This window comes from Nuphar pumila, chromosome 6 (assembly GCF_984573655.1).
Source record: "Nuphar pumila chromosome 6, dmNupPumi1.hap1.1, whole genome shotgun sequence".
Lineage (NCBI taxonomy): Eukaryota > Viridiplantae > Streptophyta > Magnoliopsida > Nymphaeales > Nymphaeaceae > Nuphar > Nuphar pumila.
In genome coordinates, this window is record NC_143254.1 from 39,217,115 (window position 1) to 39,223,953 (window position 6,839).

General features: G+C 41.3%; 1 pseudogene; it reads left to right on the forward strand.

Annotated features, from left to right (window-relative positions):
- The first annotated feature begins 778 nt into the window (after positions 1-778).
- On the forward strand, positions 779-4,491 carry LOC149834688 (putative GPI-anchored protein At4g28100 pseudogene; annotated as a pseudogene).
- The last annotated feature ends 2,348 nt before the right edge of the window (positions 4,492-6,839 follow it).

Genomic DNA, 6,839 nt, shown 5'->3' on the forward strand with positions numbered 1-6,839 from the left:
CCTCTTTCCTCGTTAAGAATCAATGTGGCGTGGTTTTCTGCTGTGACTGAGATCAGAGGAAGAGACGTTTGTGAATTCTTTTGAATTTGGCCAGATTTTTTATCTGGCCTCGGTGGTTCTTGAGAGTTTTTACCTTCCTTGACGTGTTTTCTGAGTCATTTTCCCCGGATATTTACGTCCAGGGAGCGACATTGTCCGAATTCCTGGTTTTCCGAGTTTTTCTCCGAAAAAAATTAGGCCGGAGGAGTCGTACTCTTCAGATTGTGTAGTTTCTCACATTTTTCTCGTCAGGCTTGTTTTGTGGATGATCAGACCAAGAATTCTCATTCTTATAGTTTTTGAGATTTTATTCTGAACTTTTTTTCAGGAAAATCGCGCAGAAAGGCGCCTCCTTTCTGAGATTTTCTTAAGAGGCTTTTCCCTGGAAAATTAGTCCGGAGAAATCTTATTCTCGAGATTCTGTAATTTCAAAGATTTTCCTCAAAAGAATTAGCGAGAGCGAGTCGTCACTCTCTTCTCGCGTTCCGCCGAACATGAGGAAGAAGGAAAACAGAGAAACGATTGAATTTTCTGGGTTTCTACAGAAAACGTGCTGTTGTTCTCTGAAATCTTCACGAAGAAGAAGGAAACAGCCGCTGTACGCTCTTTTCTGCAGAACTTATTGAAGAAGAAAAAAAAGAATCTTTCCGCATATCCATCCCAATGAATCCGTTCCGGTTCCTCCTCGCGGCTCTCCTCTTCTGTCTCGGCGACCGATCCGATTTCCGCCTCGCAGCGGATGAACCCGCGCGAGTCTACAGGAACCGTCCCGGCCCTCCCGGCCCAGTCCGAGGCGGAGGCGTGCCGGCTGGACCTCTCGACGGCGCTCTTCGGCGGGGTAGAGGAGGAGTGCGGGCATGGGCTGGACCGCAGCCGGTGCTGCCCGGTTCTGGCCCCGTGGTTGTACGCTGCCCACGCTCGGTCCTCCCTCCGGCCACCGGCCCCGTCGGACCTGCCCGTGATGCCCGACGACTCGCAGAGGTGCGCCATCTCGCTGCAGGGCCGGGGGATCGCCCTGCCTCAGCCCAACGCGACGTGCGACACGGTTCTGTGCTTCTGCGGGATCCGGCTACACCAGATCAGCTGGCTCAGTTGCCCTGCCGCGTTCAACGTCTCGGCCGCGCCCACCCCCGCGTTCCGCGGCCTCGAGGCCAGCTGCCGGAACTCGTCCTACGCCGGTTGTACCCGCTGCCTCACCGCCCTCCAGAAGGTAAAGGTCTACCGCACCCACTTATTCTTTTTCTTTTTTTTTATTGCTTTTGTGTTTTTCTTCGTTATCCTTCCGCAGGATCTGCGTCAGTTTGCATAGGGAGACCCCATACTTTTGGCATATTGTGGAACTCTGTCTTAGATCATGAACTAGTTTACCACTGCAAACGCACTCATGTAGCGTGGAAACGTTGGAGTTCAGGAACTCGCTCTTAATTACATAGATCTTGGGGTGGTGATGCAATGCAATCAATCATGGGAATAAGGGGACGTGAGTAATCAAGGGCATTTTGCCACCGGAGATGAACGTCGGTCCTAGGACCATCTTCTAAATCTGTGCATGTTTGGGGAACAACGTATGAGCCGAATAGGGCTTTCTGGATTGCTTTAGGTAAAGGGTAAGGCGTTATGACGCCCAGCCTGAATCCGGGCAAATTGCACCTATACTTCACTACCACGGGGCTTCTCACTCAGGGATACGATTTTCATTCTTGAAATTTTTTTGGATCTTTGAAGGATATTTTGGTCATTTTACTAAAATGTCTTGCTTTAAAATACTCCATTTAGAATATGTTTTTTTTTCATGAATGATGGACAAACCACCCTCGGGATCAAAGAATTAATAGTGTCGTAGTTACCTTTGCTTTCCCGATGGTGTAAACCTACGACGCACCCCTTTCTCTCATGGAGTCCCCCAGGGCTTATCTCTTTCCCTCATTAATGCAAGGGGTTTGACACTCATAGGAATGGAGCCCTCACAACCGGTCTAAAGGCCCCTCCACGAACGAACCCACCCTTTAAGGCTTTTCTCAATAAAACTTTAAAGACAAACAAAACAATTGATGCTCTAATTTTTTTCAAAAAAAAAAAAAAAACACTTTCTTTTGAGAGAAATGTTTAGAATTTAAACAAAGCACTTTTCAGTATGGGTGCATAACAAGCGAGCTAGCTTGAGCTTGTGCACCAAAATAAACTAGTCGATCATGAACACAAGGTCAGACTCGGCTCAGGTAAACGAGCCTAGCTTGATCAAGTTATTGAACCCGAATAAGGTCAAAAAGCTTGATTAAGCTCAGCTAAGTCCTTTATGTACAATTTTTTTAATTTGGATTTCACATTGGCCTCCCATTTTTTTCTCGCTGCAGGCCTCACTGCTGTTGGCTAAAAAAACATTTATTTTTTACAAATGAGTCTTTCAATTAACATATATTTTTCTTACGTTTTACTTAACTGGCCTATCCTAGTGGTAACACAAATTCTTTTTGTACGATTAAGCACGACTAGGCTAGAGCTGGGAACCAAGCTTGAGCTGAGATTTTTGGCTGAGCTGAGCTTGAACAGTCCAAGCTCAGGCTCGGCTAAAGCTCGGTTCATGTGCACACCTACTTTTCATATAAAACTAAGTATGAATCTAATTGGATCATATCTTGAGTTTGGATCATAATGATTCTGGAATTTGAATCTCATAGTTACTATACCCTAACTTGTTTTTCAAGAAAAAATATGCATATATATATATATATACCTTTTTTTATAAATTTAAAACCGAATCGAACTTGTATATATTGTTTGGCGATTTTTTTTTGCAACTCGTTTTCTTGTGCCATTTGTTTTCAGCTGTCTTTTTTAACGCAAAACTTTTCAAATAACATATTCAGTATTTAACGATTCTTGCAGTTTCACGTGTTATTAACTATATATATGGTCCAAACCAATGGATTTAATTATTTCAACCTTTTTACCTTTAATTTTTTTTTTTTAAAGGCAAGCAGGGATTAGGCAGACCCTTACCAGATATCTCTTACGCCCCATGTGGCAGAAGGATTAGAACCTCCCGCTTACCATGGGATACCACCTCGGTGGTTTTTTTACTTTTAAAGATTTGCTGAACTACAACACAGCCATTATCCCAGTTCTTAATAAAATGTTTCCGTCTCTTTGGTACCAAATTGTAACTCTTTCCAACTTCAAAAATTTCTTAAGCCATTCTTGATTAGAGTGGCACCTAATAAGGTGTTTAGTTCATGGCACCACTCAATTTCGTGGAATTAAGGTTTGTGTTTCTGCCAAAGGAAAAAAATAGGAATTCCTAGCCTTTATGTATTTCATATCTTTTGGTCAACTTGGTACTAGTTGGATTACCCAGACTTATCCAAAAGCTTCTTAGATAGGTGAGAAGCTCTCTTCCAAAACTTGATGAAAACCTTAATTCTCCACGCTTCGCATATGCAAGCACGATGCTCCTTGCTTTCGAAGCTTGATAAGAACCTCGATTCTCCCACGCTTCTTTTATGCTTTTTACAAGTTTCATCTATTCTTTTTATATGTTGTTTTACTAAACTTTTTATATTTTTTGTGTTTTCATGGGCTCTTCCCACTCACTTCCATGTGCTTTCTCTAAAATAGTAGTTATCATTTTTTTATTTTGTTAATAATTTAATTTTTATACTAAAAATTCATAAAATTTAATATTAATCACTTTTATTTTAGTTTTTATTTATGTTTTATTTTGATTCTCATTATATATATATATATATATATATTATTTTTCACTTCTCGCTTTCTATACATTTTAAAATGCATCATTTCCGGCTTCAGCTGTAACCTTTGGGATTACCTCCCAACCAAATGTGAAACCATGAGACTTTTCTCTAGAAGTGAATGCATCCAAACACACTGTTTAATTACCTCTGTATTTTTAGTTGGGGATACATGCCAAATTCAATACATGCGTCTGAGATCCATGGCATTCAAACACTATGTGGTCTTCTGACTGATTTTCCAATTGGATCTCACATTGGCCCCCCCATACCCAACTTGACTGATTAGAGTCCTGGCTGATTCCTTCTTGCAGCTCAAGGACGACGAAAACAATACAAAAAACGCAAACGACCGGGCAAGCAAGATGTTCAGCAGAGACTGTCAATTGATGGGCTTGACATGGCTTCTGGCCAAGAACAAAACCACCTACATTCCAACCGTCTCCTCCGTCCTCAAGGCCATCATGTACAGCACCCACCCACCCCACCAGTCCAAATGCAGTCCGGACCAGGAGAACATGCCCTCGCCCTCGATTTGATCCAGTTCTTAAAAGGCAGAATCATCTGCCACCATCAGTTTAACCCCACCAGCAGTGGCCATCTTCTTGCTTATCTCATTTCTACTGCTTGTGCCATGGTTTCACTAATGGAGGTCTGGGGTCCGAAGTCATCTGATCCGGATCGGGTCAGTGAGATCCAGTGAGAGGTGTGGTCACTGGTCACCTTCTGCATGTATAAAAGAGTAAATCATCACTAGGCCCTCTGCGCTTTGGTGGCTTTTAGTCTATGACTCAAATTAATCATATATTTATGTATCTGTTCCGGCAGTGTGTATGATTGAAATTGTACTCAATTGGCTTTTCAGGTTCAGGTATGAAGGCTCTGACACGGTCCAATTTCACCGAGTTTCGCATTCAGATCTGAGCATGACCAAAATTGTTGACCCGTATAGATTAATGAAGACAGGTATAAGTAGTGATATCAACGGGTTGGGATTAGGATGGAAAAAGATAAAACCAAATAGGATCCAATCTATTCGAATTCCGCTTGAGAGTTGGATGGAAAAATTAAAACCGAATCCCGATCAGACTATTATAACATTGCCAATTAATCACCTTGCAAGTAAATTTGCTTGCGTTATCACTTGGATGAGGATGTATTTATCCCTGCCATAATGAATATCAAGATTACCCCCTTTAATAAAATCACTACCATATGTGTTTGGCATCAATTGAGATGACTCAGGGCATGTTTGGTAACGTCTCATGAGATTCAAATTCTCATAAAATGAGAAAGTGAATCTCATTTGCACAAGCAACCAGACGTCAGAAAGTGAGCTATGAGAAACAGACTCTCATTTCTCATTTATGTGAGCTTCAAAATCACAGATAACCAAACATGTGATTTGGTTGCATCTCATGTGATTCCACGATTTCATATGATTTCAAAACTCATATTCCACCAAGTGATTCGGAATCACATGAGTCACTTCAAATGTGATTTCAAATCACATTCATTTTCTTAAATGAGAAAATGAGATTCATATTTGGTTTATGTGCAAATGAGCTTTATTCTCATTTGCGTGAGATTTCAAATCACGTTAGGTTAGCCATGCAAATGAAATTCATTCACTCGTTTGCATGAGATTCCAAGTCACATTCGAATGCAACCAAATGTAAGGGCATGTTTGAAGCACCGTTCCCAACGAGATTCAGGCGGAAATCTCGCTGGGAACATCAAAAGCAGACAAACATTGGGCATGGTGGACGGCGTTCCGCGCGTTCGCCACATCCATAATCGTCTCTAATTTTTTATCCACCTTTCCCCTGTTACAAAAAGTACATGAATGAAAAGGTCGAAAAAAATGCATCGATGGGTGCATCGTGCCTATCGATGCGTCTCTCTCTCTCTGGTTGGTTTGCTTCCCCATTTTCTCTTCAATGAGCAAACCTCACCAGTCACCCCTTGGACTCATGTCCTTCTCCTTCTTCGCAGTTGCGGCTTCATCTCGTTCACCTTTCTCACTGTTGCAACATCATCCCCTTCGCCTTCCTCGCAGTCGTCCCTCCTCTCTGACGGCCAAAAGGACAGGCGGTAACATCGGATGCATATGTGAGTCTGGATTTTTGCTATCAACATCTCATATTGATGGGGTTTTCATTATTCAAGTTTTATTTGTTATATAAATTAAATTTTTACAGTTAGTTTGTTTTGATTACTTCTTGAACGAAAAAATAGATTCTATGGATCCGGATAGTTCTAGTGCCCTGTAGAATTCTTTTGTAGCACTAGAGAGTGTATGGGGAACGCATGTAGTTTTTATTTTTTCATAATTGCATTTTTATAATGCATTTTTATGCATGATCCAATTCACCGCTTAATCTGGATTTGGATCTCGATCCATTTTAATGGAGCCCCAGTTGGCGCCATTTGGAGTGGACCATCTTGGCCTTCATTCAAATTTTCAACATTGACTAGTCCAAGTCAATATGCCTGTTGATCACTTATTGCCTTTGGCAAAAAATAACCCAAGTCAAAATCTTTTTTTGAAGCATGACTTGGGAAGGTCATTTAATCTTTATGATGGCTCTTCCCCAAGCTTCAAGCCTATTAATGAAGGGAGGTCGACCAAGAGGGGGTTGCTTCTTATTTTAAAAAAATATCTTGTTGTGTAGCTGATGCTAGAGAGAGAAAACTCGTTGGGTGAAAGAAGAACCGAATCTCATTTTTTGGTGTGAAAGGTGATCTTTGAGAAGATCGACCTAGAGGTTGCCATGTAAGCTACTTGGTTTGTGATTGCTGATCTTCAAAAGGGGGCGTTCAACCCGTTGTTCATGGTTTTCCAATTGACGTTTGCTGCTTCCCAACAACTCTCCATCATTGTCATCTTTAGAATAACATAGCCGGTTTCATTTTATTATTCTCTATTGATATTTCCTTTGTTTTTTTTCTTGAATATTACTGTTTGAAAAATTGCAAACAACTAGTGGTTGATCATTAGACTGAATGTTTGAAATATTCTTGTTATCAAGTGATTTTTTTGTTCACAAA